Here is a 14693-nt window from a genome sequence, read left to right on the forward strand (position 1 = left end):
TCACCTTGAGTGCAAGTGGAGAGAGATCTTCATAACCATGGCCTGGTAATGGCCAATACTACCTCCTGCTCCTGTTCTTTAAAAACAAACAAACAAAAAAACCCCAGGTGCATAATCTGATGAAGATATAAAGATTTTCAGGTACATGTACAGTGTCGGTGGTAATGTAAAATGATGCAACCACCACAGAAAATGGTAGAATGTTCTTCATTACATGGAAAATAAAATTTTTATATGATCTGATAATCTCAGTTCTGATTATATATCTAAAGGTATTGAAAGTTCAATATAAATTAAGTATTAGCTCTGTTTGCCACAGCATAATTCACTGTAGCCAAGACTTGTAGTGTGGCCTGCACTCACAGTGGAAAGTTATCCAGGCACAGAGAAAAGAAAATCCTGTGACATGGATGAACAGTAAGGTTATTTTTCTAAGTGAAATTAACCACAAACATCAGTCTCAAAGGACAAATACTCTAAGATTCCAACATATGAAGTATTTAAAGTAGTCAGAGAGGCCAGTGCTGTAGTGCAGTGGTTTAAAGCCCCACCTGCAGTGTTGGCAATGTCATATGGGTGCCTCTTCAAATCCTGGCTACTCCACTTCTGACCCAGCTCTCTGTTATGGCCTGGGAAAGCAGTAGAAGATGGCCCAAGTCCTTGGGCCCCTGCACCTGTGTGGGAGATCTGGAAGAACCTTGTGGCTCCTGGCTTCAGACTGGCTCAGCTCTGGTCATTGTGGTCATTTGGGGAGTGAACCAGTGGATGGAAGATCGCTCTCTGGCTCTACCTATCTCTGTAACTCTGTCTTTCAATTAAGTAAATCTTTTTTTTAAAAAGTAGAATATGAGAGGCCAGTGCTGTGGCTCAGTGGGTTAACGCCCTGCCCTGAAGTGCCAGCATCCCATTCAGGTGCCAGTTCTAGTCCCGGCTGCTCCTCTTTTTTTTTTTTTTTTGATAGGCAGAGTGGACAGTGAGAGAGAGAGAGAGACAGAGAGAAAGGTCTTCCTTTTTTTCGTTGGTTCATCCCCCAGTGGCCACTGCGGCCAGTGTGCTGTGGCCGGCGCACCACACCGATCCAAAGCCAGGAGCCAGGTGCTTCTCCTGGTCTCCCATATGGCTGCAGAGACCAAGCATTTGGGCCATCCTCCACTGCACTCTAGGGCCACAGCAGAGAGCAGGACTGGAAGAGGAGCAACCGGGGACAGAATCTGGTGCTCTGACTGGGACTAGAATCCAGTGTGCCAGTGCCACAGGCAGAGGATTAGCCTATTGAGCCACGGTGCCAGCCATCAGCTGCTCCTCTTTTGATGCAGTTCTCTGCTATGGCCTGGGAAAGCAGTAGAAGATGGCACAAGTCCTTGTGCCCCTGCACCCATGTGGGAGGCCTGGAGGAAGCTCCTGGCTTTTGGCTTTGAACTGGTGCAGTCCTGGTCATTGCAACCAATTGGGGGGTGAACCCTCAGATGGAAGAACTCTCTCTCTCTGCCTCTCTTCTCTCTGTGTAACTCTGACTTTCAAATAAAATAAATAAATCTTTAAAAAAAATAGAATACAAGAAGCATAAATTAGAAGGGTAGTTATGAATGGTAGGAAGGGTATGGTATTCAGTAGAAATAGAATTTTTAGATGAAAAATAGAATTTTAGATGAAAAAAAATTTTAGATGAAAAAAATCTCTGGTGCCATGGCTCATTAGACTAATCCTCCATCTGCGGCACTGGCACCTCAGGTTCTAGTCTCTTGTTGTTGTTGCTGCTAAGTGAAATGGACACTATGAGAGACAATGACAGGATCAGCCCTTGTCTAGACTGTTGAGGAACAACTTACTATTTTATTCCTTTTAGTATTTTTGTTGTTGTGGTTGTTGTTGTTGTTGCTCTGTTTGTTCTACATAAGACCACTGGTTGAACTCTGTAATCAATGCACAATCATTCTTAGGCATTTAAAATTAACATAAAAGTGATCTATGTTAAACATAGGAGTGGGAATAAGAGAGGGAGGAGATATATAGGTTGGCACATGCTCACTCGGACTTACCTCCAATGGTGGAACTAGAAATGTGCCAGGGGATTTCAAATCAATCTTACCAAGGAGGCAGGTACCAATGCCAGCGCACTTGGTAAAGTAATAAGTATAAATACACAACCGATCAAAAAGATAGGGTATGTGTCAAAGAGATTTCACAAATAAGATCAGTGTAAGCAAATAATGAAGGATAGAATTAAAAGGGAGAGAATGATCCTGCAGGGGAAGCAGGACACACAGCAGACTCATAGAATGGCAAATGCCCAAAACAGCACTCCTGCCTCAGAATCAACCCTTGGGACATTCGGATCTGGCTAAAAGGTCCATGAGAGACTCACAGGCATGGAAAGCCATGACACAGTGGCAAAAAACAATCTAAATGAAAGACCCTGGTGAACAAGACCCCAGCAGAAGGAACAGGCCATCAAGGAGAGAGGCGCCTTTCTCTGAAGGGAGGAAGGAACCTCCACTGTGACACGGCCTTGACTAAACAAGTTCAGAGTCGGTGAACTCAAGGAACTTTCATAGCCTAGACAGCTCATAGCAAGAGTCTCGGGTGATTGATGACGTCATAAATAAGAGTGCCAATTGTTAAATCAACAACAGGAGTCACTGGGTTCATGCTCCCCACGTAGGATCTCTGTCCTTAATGTGTTTTACTATGAAACTTAAAAACACTACTAGTTGAACAACACCCTATACCTTGTGCGGTTGTGTGAATGCAGCCTGTTGAAATCCTTGCTTAGTATATATACTAAGTTGATCTTCAATATATGAAGGTAATTGAAAATGAAACTCGATAAAGGGTGGGATGGGAGAGGGAGAGGGGAGGGCCACGGGAGGGAGGGAGGTTGGGAGGAAGCCACAACAATACAAAAGTTGCACTTTGTAAATTCACATTTATGAAATAAAAAATTAAAAAAAAAGAAATCTGGTGTGTGTGTATGTAGACACATGTATATGTCACTTACCTTAGAGTGACAGCTGCCCTTGTGAGATACAGTACTCAAGCCCTCTTCTACCTGACCCTGGATAAGAAAAGGGCTCCCCCGTTGGTCTTTGGTCACTCTTCAGGTGCTTGTGAATAAGTCTGGTGGCAGGCTGTTCCCAAATGCATGGAGATTCATGATTAGAGTCATCTAGGAATGTTGGGAAAGACTGCAATGGCATATCTCTTTTCTCTCCCCAGCTTGGTCTCCTTAGTTACCACCCTGTATTTAGGTGACAATGCAGGAAGATACACCAGTCTCTGTTGAATTTATGACAATGCAATTGCAACTGAATCCTATGAATGGATCTTCCTTTATAAGAAAATGGGCAGCCTCCCATCTTGGCCTGAGACTTCTAAATGCATCCAACATTAGTTCCAGTTTCATTTTATTTTTTAAGATTTATTGATTTATTTGGAAGTCAGAGTTACACAGAGAGGAGAGGCAGAGAGAGAGAGGTCTTCCATCTGATGGTTCACCCCTCAATTGGCTGCAATGGCTGGAATTGTGCTGATATGAAGCCAGGAGCCAGGAGATTTTTCCAGGTCTCCCACGCACGTACAGGGACCCAAGGACTTGGGCCATCTTCTACTGCTTTCCCAGGCCATAGCAGAGAGCTGGATCAGAAGTGGAGCAGCCAGGTCTTGAACTGGCACCCATATGGAATGCCGGTGTTTCAGGCCGGGCATTAACCCCCTATGCCACAGTGCCAGTTGCTCCAATTTTATTTTGGTAGGACTCTTGTCCAGGTATAGCAGGCCAGAGAATAATCAATAATGTCTTTCCGGCTGGTGCCATGGCTCATTAGACTAATCCTCCATCTGCGGCACTGGCACCTCAGGTTCTAGTCTCAGTTGGGGTACCACATCCTGTCCCAGTTGCTCCTCTTCCAGTCCAGCTCTCTGCTGTGGCCCAGGAGGGCAGTGGAGGATGGTCCAAGTGCTTGGCCCCTGCACCTGCATGGGAGACCAGGAGGAAGCACATGGCTCCTGGCTTCGGATGGGCACAGCGCAGTGGCCGTAGCGGCCATTTGGGGGATGAGCCAATGGAAGGAAGACCTTTCTCTCTGTCTCTCTCACTGTCTATAACTCTCTCTCTCTCTCTCTCTCTCTCTCTCTCGCTCCCTCACTTTCTAAATCTGTCTGGCAAAAAAATAAAATAAAATAAAATAAAATAAAATAAAAATAAATAAATTAATAAAATATTTTCCAACATTTACATTAACATTTCTTTCTCCATGAAGGATTTTCCTACAGAGAAGCAACATGAAAGACTTGATTTTTCTCTTCTATTTCATGGAGTTGCTAAGGGAATAATTCTCTCATTAACCATTGGAGTGATTGCAGTGAATTTAAGTGAGTGGTGAACACAGGAGATGGAGCTAAGTGAAGGCAGAAGTTCACAGTGCAGTGGGGAGACTTACACTTCTGCAGTGAGCTCAATCAGTGTTAGAGGTACGTGGAGAAGTTGAGCAGCATTAAGTGAGGGATAAATGAGAGGGTTGGATAGAAGAGCAAGAGGGAGTTATTCATTTGTGGTCACCATTTTATACTTAAAAATATTTTCTGGGATACATTAGAACATTTGGATAAATTCTTTTTTTCCTCTTTCAACATTTTGTTTATTTATTTTCAGTTTGTATTCAATGCTAATCAATTCCATAAAAAGATGAGTTACTATGAATCAAAGCATAATTACAAAACACATATATAATCCAAAATAGAAGGACAGTATTTAGATATGAAGCAAAGTCACGTTCATTCACACACACACAGTGGACTCAGATCTGGCCAACCTGGTTGTTCCCAGGCTGGTTTGTAAAGATGGTAAAATGTGACTGTGGAGAATAAGATTTCTGCCAAAGCACTCTTGGAGAAGACATTTTCTTCCTAGTACACAGCGTGTGGCTTCAGGGACTAAGTACAGTTTATGGCCCACTAACAAGAAGAGCATTGAGCCTTGTGGGAATGTTGGCTTCCCAAAGACATGCAGCTGCTTCCCTAGACATGCTTATCTAATATGTCTTCCTAAGCATGCTTCAGAGAAACCTTAGAGTTAGATGAGCACATGCATGAGCTGTACAATATATGGTTCTAATCCTTATCAATAAAGAAAACACACCGGTTTAGTCTGGCAGCACTTTTCAGAGGAACAGTTCCCATGTCCTGTCTCTCCTTTCACTTGCACACCCCAACATCTGGTGCCTGAACAAGGACCCTTGGCACAACATGCAAGGGGTGGCTCACCACACCTGGCAAGGGTACAGAAACATTGCTCATCTCTTCAAGATCCTGGTGAGTCATTAAGATGTGGAATTCCCTGTACCCGGTGCAGTGGAAACATAAAGCTGGGCTGCTTTATCTCCTTTAGAAAGAGGGACACTCTTTTTTTTTTTTTTTGGACAGGTAGAGTTATAGACTGTGTGTGTGTGTGTGTGTGAGAGAGAGAGAGAGAGAGAGAGAGAGAGAGAAATATCTTCCTTCCATTGGTTCACTCCTCAAATGGCCATCACGGTCGGTGCTGCACCAATCCATAGCCAGGAGCCAGGTGTTTCTTCTGGGCCTCCCATGCGGGTGCAGGGGCCCAAGCACTTGGGCCATCCTCCACTTCCCTCCTGGGCCACAGCAGAGAGCTGGACTGGAAGAGGAACAACTGGGACTAGAACCCAGTACTCATATGGGATATCAGCACCACAGGTGGAGGATTAGTCAAGTAAGCCACAGTGCTGGCCCCATGAGGGACACTCTTTACCAAAAAGTAATTGGATGCTTGCTGTAAAAAAATTAATAGTTGCTATCCTTGGTACCCTGATGAAGGCACTTTAAAAGTAACTGATTGTTGGTTGGCACTGTGGTGTAATGGGTAAAGCCACCACCTGCAGTGCTGGCATCCCATATGGGCACTGGTTGAAGTCCTGGTTGCTCCACTTCCTATTCAGCTCTCTGCTGTGATCTCTATGGCAGTAAGAAGATGGCCCAAGTCCTTGGGCCTCTGCACCCATGTGGGAGACCTGGAAGAAGTTCCTAGCCTCTGGCTTCAAATCAGCACAGCTCAGGCCATTGTGGCCAACTGGGAAATGAACCAGTGGATGGAAGACTTTTTTCTCTTTCTCTCACCTCTCCTTCTCTCTGTGTAACTCTGACTTTGAAATAAATAAATAAATCTAAAAAAAGTGAGAGAAAGTTGGTCAAAAATAATATCAGGAGCCTTGAGCTCCTATTCTGTTTTGGCACATGTGATATCTCTGCTGGGATGCCATTAGTAAGGTTACAATTCCCTTGGCCACTGTCCTCAGCCAGGAAGGTCGGTCAATGGGCTTGTCCCCACTGCCTCACAGAGACCTCTGCACTTTCAGCATCTACTGTTGTGGTGGTGATATCTGAGTCCCCTTCAGGTGTGTCAGCAGTGCTAGGTAGGCTTCAGCAAGGCAAGGAGCAAGGGGAATCACCAGGGTTAACTGTTTGCCCTGTAGCTTGATATGAAAATACAGCTCCCTGGCATGAACATCTTCCTTATAATGTTTACAGAGGGCTAAAAGAGGGCTTAATGGAGTACAAGATACAGAGTTCTTAGACAGTGGGCATACTGAAGGGAATTGGAGAAGGATGTGAGATGGTGCCATGGAACTGGAAAATTTTAATTAAAATCTTGGTTACTCCAGCCCAGTATACTGTTTGGGCTCAGGAATAGAAACTGGGCTTCTGTACAAGCCATAGATTAACTAAATAACAATGTCCCTACCAATTTTGAGCAGTTGCTAAGAGAGGGAGTGTATTCAGATCTTGGTCGACAAGTTGCTTATCCTTGAACGAAGGCTTATGTAAAAATTTCTAATATTAATTAAAAGCATGGAAAAAGATTCTTGATGTTAAAGACTATCCACTTTTTGTCTAAAGTCCATCAGGGGCTGACTGAGGGCTATATGTCCTTTGTGGATAGGCTAGAAAAAGCTATTTGACATCAGGTAGATAATCAGGAAGTGGCAAAATATTACTAAAACAAATGGCTTATGAAAATGCAAATCAGGATTAAAAAATGTTTTAAAAGCTGTTGTCTCCAAAACCTGAAACTACGATGGCAGAAATGATTAAATTCCTTCAAACAGTACAGACTGAGACTTACAAAACTAATTTACTGGCTGCTGCCCTTAAACATCTGATAAAATAAAATACTTTGGCTGTGGGAAGCAAGGTCATTTTATTATTTCTTTTTCTTTTATTTTTTAAAAAAGATTTATTTATTTACTTGAAAGGCAGAGTTACAGAGAGGCAGAGGCACAGAGAGAGAGGGCGAGAGGACTTCCATTGTCTGGTTCACTCCCTAGATGGCTGCAATGGCTACAGCTGTGCTGATCCAAATCCAGGAGCCAGGAGTTTTTTCTGAGTCTCTGAAGTGGGTGCAGGGGCCCAAGGAATTGGGCCATCCTCTACTGCTTTTCCAGGCCATAGCAGAGAGCTGGATTGGAAGTGAGGCAGCTGACACTTGAACCAGCACCCTTATGGGATGCTGGCACTCCAGGCAGCAGCTTTAACTGTTATGATACAGCACCAGCCCCATCAAAGTCATTTTAAAAGAAACTTTCTGTCATTGCCAAAATCAGTTACTCAACCTTCAAAAAAGTGTCCAGGGTCTGGAGCTGTGGAATAGAGATCAGCTCTCTGCTGATCATTTTAAGAGTAGTTAATTTTGTACTGATGGTCCTCTTCCCCACTTAATGCTGTATAATTGGTCAGACCTGGTTAATGCCACTCTTAGGAACATTGGTTATTATCCTCACCCTGTCTTTTATGACCTTGTCTAAATATGATCAGAGTCGGCAAACTTGGAAGCCTTCCATAGCCTTGGCAACTCATGACGAGAGCCTAGGGTGGTTACTGGTGCCATAAACTAGAGTATCAATTTGTTGGGTCAACAACAGGAGTCACTGTGCACTTGCTCCTCATGTGGGATCTCTGTCCTTAATGTGCTATACATTGTGATTTAATGCTATAACTAGTACTCAAACAGTATGTTTCACTTTGTGTTTCTATGTGGGTGCAAACTGTTGAAATCTTTACTTAATATATACTAAAATGATCTTCTGTAAATAAAGAGAATTGCAAATGAATCTTGATGTGAATGGAAGGGGAGAGGGAGCGGGAGAGGGGAGGGTTGTGGGTGGGAGGGAAGTTATGGGAGGGGGAAGCCATTGTAATCCATAAGCTGTACATTGGAAATTTATATTCATTAAATAAAAGTTTTAAAAAAAGAGTAATTTTGAAATTATTTCAAACTTACAGAAATACCATGAGTGAGTCCCATTCATTGAGAATGCCCAGTTATTATCCTTTTAGCACTTTTGCCCCTGATCCAAGATGTTTCTGCTAAGTATAGGGTGGTCCCATGATAAAAAGCATATGAACCCCAATTTAGGGAACCAAAATAAATTCCTAACTATAACCCAATCCACAGAACTATTACATTTTTTCCAACTATGTTAAAATATCTTTTCTCCCATTGTGAGTCAATGTTATTTTTCTAGAAATCTCCTTGACACTTTTCTAATATGAAAACTCTTAATAAGTATCAAGAGCAGAGATGACTCAAGCTGGGTCTATCCAGTGTTCCTTTCTGAGAAAATGTGCACCCTGTATTCTCATCAGAAGCTCCCTGGTCTGCTGCTGGGCTCTCCTCAGTCTTCCATCCATTCCATGATGCATGCTATCAACTTGGTATTTAGTGAATTTCTGCCAGATTGATTCACATGCAACCTTTTAAGGATTTATTTATTTATTTTGAAGGCAGAATGACAATGAGAGAGGGAACTATATCTATATCTACATCTACATCTATATCTTTTAAAATGATTTATTTATTTATTTATTTGAAAGTCAGAGTTACACAAAGCGAGAAAGAAAGGCAGAGAGAGAGAGAGAGAGAGAGAGAGAGAAAGAGAGACAGGTCTTCCATCTGCTGATTCACTCCTGAATTGGCTACAACAGTCAGAGCTGTATCAATCCAAAGCCAGAAGCCAGGAGTTTCTTCCAGGTCTCCCATGCAGGTGCAGAGGTCCAAGCACTTGGGCCATCTTCTGCTGTTTTCCCAGGCCATAACAGAGAGCTGGATCTCGATATCTCTCTCATCTCTATCTCTATAATCTCTATCTCTATCTCTATCTCTATCTCTATCATCTCTCTCTCTCTCTCTCTCTCTCTTTCTCTCTCTCTCTTTTCTATCTCTATATATCTATGCTGGTTCATTTCCAAAAGAGTTACAAGCATAAGTTCTTTGTCAAGCTGAAGCTAGGATGAACGACTGTTTCCTGGTCTTCCAAATGGGTGGCAGGGCCCAAGGACTTGGACCATGTTCTGAAGCCTTCCCAGGTGCATTCACAATATGCCTGATCAAAAGCAGAGAAGCTGGGACTTGAAGCAGCATAACAGCACTCTCAGGTGGAATGCTGGTGTGGCAGGCAGTGGCAAAACTTGCTGCACTACAGCATTTGCATTTACTGTGCTATATACAAATTTTTATTTCTTTTTGGAATGTGTGGACTTTTATTAAAAATATTCTAATATTATGACAGTATCCTATTTTCTATCAAATTTTCATCCAGTACCTTTGATATTCATTATTTTTAATTATCAGCACTTTATGAAATGCTGGTGTTTTAATTCCCAATATTGTTTCTTCATTTATATTTTGATCTAGCATCAAAGCTAAGGGCTCACTCTTCTGTCTTAGTTATTGTGTCATTATGTACTATATCATTATGAGTTCATAGATTCTTATCTTGTTAAAGGTATTATAGTCTGAAATTATGTGTTCTGATGCTCAAGTTATTCCAGATCCTAGTGGAATCCTCTTCAACACACCAAATTAGGGTCCCAATATGTACAGATGGTGTAAGTACCATCCTAGGATAAAATATTCACTAATTCTTATCTCCCTTCCCTGAACTGCATTTCCCTTAAAGCTGCCATTTCTTTCTTCAAATCTTGTTATTATTAATGAAGATTTACAATTCAACTGTATCCTTCAATGTTTTCTCTGGAGATGTTCTTTAGTACTTAATTAAAAGGCCATTTTACAAACCAAAATCTCATCAAGTCACACTCCTCTTTCAACTGTGTGGATGGTTTCCCACTGACCTTTGAACAGGGACCATAGGACTTACTGTGGTCTTTAAAAAGACAATGCTATGGGTTGTACTCTATTAGGTCTTGTCTACCAGCTGTCTGCTCGCTATTCTCTTCTTACATGCTAGGACTCAGAAGGCTCCCAGTTGTACCACAAACTTTACAAATTTCCTCTCAACACATCCAAAATTACTAAAAGTTCCAAATGTGAGGCTAAACTGTTTTTTTTTAATAAAAAAGATTTTATCATTTCATTTGAGAGGTAGAGTTACAGACACAGGGAGAAACAGAGAAAGATCTATCCACTGGTTTACTTCTAAATAGCCACAACAGATTGAGCTGGGTCAATCTGAAGCCAGGAGCTAGAAGACTGGGGCTTCACTCTTCTCCCCCACATGGATACAGGAGCCCAGGCATTTGGGCCATCTTTGACTGCTTTCCCAGACCAAAGCAGAGAGCTGTATTGGAAGAAGAACAGCTGGAACTTGAACTGGCACTACAGGCACAGGCTTAGCCCACTATGCCACAGTGCTAGACCCTAAGTTTTTTTAAAATAAGATTTACAGTATTTTAAAGGCAGAGATAGAGAGAGAAGGTTGCAGGGAGAGATAGAGATCTTCCATCTGCTAGTTCATTCCCCAAATAGATGCAGTAACAGGGAGATGGGTCATAATGGAGCAGCTGGGACTCAATCCAGTGCTTACATGAGATGCTGCATTATAGGTAGTGGCTCCATGTGTCAGCTACTTCATTTCTTCTTTCAAAGGAGTTCTCATCTCTAAGTGATTCAGAAAGATGTACCAAAGGACCTTTCAGGTGGTTATGATAAATTATCTCTTTTAAACTTTAACTTCCACAGAGAACACACAGAGAATTCCACAGTTTATAACTAAATTATAAACCAACACAACCTCATTCCTTGAAAGTGGCCTAACTCAGAGGAAATGTGTAATGAATACTAATCTCTGGGTAAAAAGAAATGATCATGTCCATAAAGAAGATTGCAGTATAGCTCAGCTGAACAGACAAAGGATAACATGATACTGTTAGTCAATAGCAACACAAAAATGTAATAAGTGATTATTTAAGATGCCTGATATTAAAATAATGCACTCAGAGAATTTCATCATGACAGCCTCCATTTTGGACTACACCTTCAACACTATAAGTTTCTATATCACTAGCAGCAATGTGGGTCATGAAATATTGTTGCTGAGAGAGAGAAGACAAGAAGCAACTTATAGCATCAGTGACTGGCACATTAGCAAGACAGAACTTCTGCAAGTAATTGAAATCCATAACTAACAGGTTTATTCAAAACTTCATTTTCTGTAACTGTGAAAGTGAAATTAAGAGAAGAGATTTGGGACAGAATTCTTAAAGATACGTGAAAGAAGGTTATTGAGTGGTACGTAACTTGGCAAACCCGCAGCAGTAGGTTTTATATAAAGAACAGATCACCCATAAACAGCTCACTCACACCATCAGAGTGCCCAATCTTGGTTTCCTTCTCTTCAGCTTCATCTTCACTATCAGTAATTTTATTCATGTTTTAGAATTTAGTTCAAATTGAAGGTATAATCAGAGGATATCACTACTCCTAATCTAGGTAACACTAGTGAGCAAAAATGCAGTGGCTTCAATGGAAAAGGCTCCCACCTTTCAGTGTTATGCCAAACTTATTAAAGAACACGATACTGGCATTTTTACAATGATGGAGTAATAAAAGTCATTAGGGCAATTTATCAGGTTTATAATGCACATCAAGAAAAAGTACTGGCAGGGTGTGCAGGTAAAGAGCACAGTGTGCAAATTGTTGGACATTGTCAGGCAGAAGTGAGAAAATTAAGACAAACTATGCTGGGTAAAAATACATAGGAACAAAAAGATTTCAGCAGGCAATGTTAAGCAGAGAAGCACCACATGGAAGTATGGAATCATTGTTTATTTGTTGGATGCCCTATTCTAGGTTCACAGCTGGGAGGTAGAAATACACTTGGAGACACAGAGGTCCTTGATCCTCTTCATGATGACTTTTACCCAACCAAGACAGTATTCTCAGTCATTCTCACATGGAAGCAAGTGTCTTTATGCCTTGACCTCAGCTGTGGGCTCTTTCAGTTATGCTTCCTCCACTGCTGGACTTAAGTATCCTGCAAGTGGAGCAGATTTTCTTCCCCAGCAGAGCAGCTGGGGACAACAGTGGGGAATCAGATGTCAATGATTGTGAAAATGTAATTGACCCTACAGAGCCCTCTAGTGGTGAATAGTCACATTCAAATGATTTTGACCCATGACATATCCCAATAAGGACCCCAGTAACACTCAGACCTTCCAGAGTTAATTAAACCAAAGATGCTCTCCAGTTAGCACACCTTCTCTTGCTTGTTATTGAGAGAGGCACTTGAGGACTTAATCTAGGAGAGCTTCCTTGTCAAATGCTTTGACCCCCAACAGGAGAGTTCTTGCACACAGTAATCATAAGCCTCTCTCCCTGGTCCATGTCCTTGGATGCAATGTGGAAGGAAGGAAGGAAGGAAGGAAGGAAGGAAGGAAGGAAGGAAGGAAGGAAGGAAGGAAGGAAGGAAGGAGAAAGAAAAGAAAATTGCATTCTGGTGCAACTCATGGGTTTGCTGTAAATTTAGGTAAAGTGGGGGCCGGTGCTGTGCCATAGTCATTAAGCCTCTGCCTGTGGCACTGGTATCCCATACAGGTGCCAGTTCATACCTCAGCTGCTCCACTTCCAATCCAGCTCTGTGCTAATGACCTGGGGAAGCAGTGGTAGACAGTGCAAGTACTTGGACCCCTGTACCCATGTGTGAAGAAGCTCCTGGCTTTAGATTGGCCCAGCTCTGACCATTGTGTCCATTTGGGGAGTGAACTAGCAAATGGAAGACCTCTCTCTTGGTCTCTCCCCTTGTCTGTCTATGCCTGCTTGTCAAATAAATAAGTAACTATTTTAAAAAATTAGACAAAGTGAAATTTATCTGTGTAATTTCTGTTCTATAAAGTAAATCAGAAATTAGAGACTAAGCGTAATTGGTTTTCAAATTTCCTATACATCAAAAATTTACCTCTTGCAGTATCATGCAGTAAAATTTACTTTTTCCAAAGAGGAACAAGTTTAACAAGAGCCTTCAAAGAGCTTTCTATGACAAGCCAAATTCACTGTTGCCAGAAAAAAATTTGTAAATTTTAGGAAGGCTGATTAGAGTAAATCAGATATGCCTTCTCCTAGCCACATGACTTTGTGAGATTAAGAAAGTGCTTTGTTTCAACTTTTTTCTACTGATGAGCATTGTCACTTGAAATTTTTTTCTCTAAAATTAAATATTAATGACCAGTAATCAACCATCCAAATAAGTACATGATAATATACATTAATTATTTTTTATTCAGCACATCATAGTGACAAATGTAGAATAGTAACACATTTATAGTCAGTTCTGGACTCTTTATTAAAAATAATTGTTTCTATGAGTCTGCTGTGTATCCCACTTCCCATGTTGGATCTTTCTCTCCCTTTTTGATTCTATCAGTTAGTATACAATGGTAGTTTTTTCACTTTATGTTGCTATATGGGCAAACTGTTGAAATCTTTACCTAATATGTACTAAACTGATCTTCTGTATATAAAGAGAATTGAAAATGAATCTTTATGTGAATGGAAGGGGAAAGGGAGCAGGAAAGGGGAGGGTTGCGGGTGGGAGGGAAGTTATGGGAGGGGGGAAGCCATTGTAACCCATAAGCTGTACTTTGGAAATTTATATTCTTTAAATAAAAGTTTAAAAAAAATTGTTTCACAGTATCTTTACACTTTGTGTTTCTGTGTGGATGCAAACTGATGAAATCTTTACTAATTATATACAAAATCGATCTTCTGTATATAAAGATGATTGGAAATGAAAAAAAAAACCCTGGTGTTAAATTGGAAATGGCATAGAAAATTAATCAATTTTTAAAAAAAATATTATGTAGGATCTCTGTCTTTAATGTGCTGTACACTGTTATTTAATGCTATAACTAGTACTCCAACCGTATTTTTTTCACTTTGTGTTGCTATATGGGGGCAAACTATTGAAATCTTTACTTAATATATACTAAAATGATCTTCTGTATATAAAGAGAATTGAAAATGAATCTTGATGTGAATGGAAGGGGAGAGGGAGCGGGAAAGGGGAGGGTTGCAGGTGGGAGGGGAGTTATGGGAGGGGGGAAGCCATTGTAATCCATAAGCTGTACTTTGGAAATTTATATTCATTAAATAAAAATTTAATAAATGAAAAAAAATTGTTTCATTTTTTCTTGAATCTATTCTGCTTTCTTTGTTTCTATTTTTAAAAAAGATTTATTTATTTACTTATCTGAAAGTCAGACTTACAGAGGAGGGAAATGGAGAGATAGGGAGGGAGAGAGAGAGAGAGAGAGAGAGAGAGAGAGAGAGAGAGATCTTCCACCTGCTGGTTCACTCCCCAAATGACTACCATTGCTGGGATTGGGCCAGGCAAAAACCAGGAGCATTGAACTCCAACTGGTTCTTCCATATAGGTGGGAGGTGC

Source organism: Lepus europaeus, unplaced genomic scaffold (assembly GCF_033115175.1).
Source record: "Lepus europaeus isolate LE1 unplaced genomic scaffold, mLepTim1.pri SCAFFOLD_3_1, whole genome shotgun sequence".
Classification (NCBI taxonomy): Eukaryota; Metazoa; Chordata; class Mammalia; order Lagomorpha; family Leporidae; genus Lepus; species Lepus europaeus.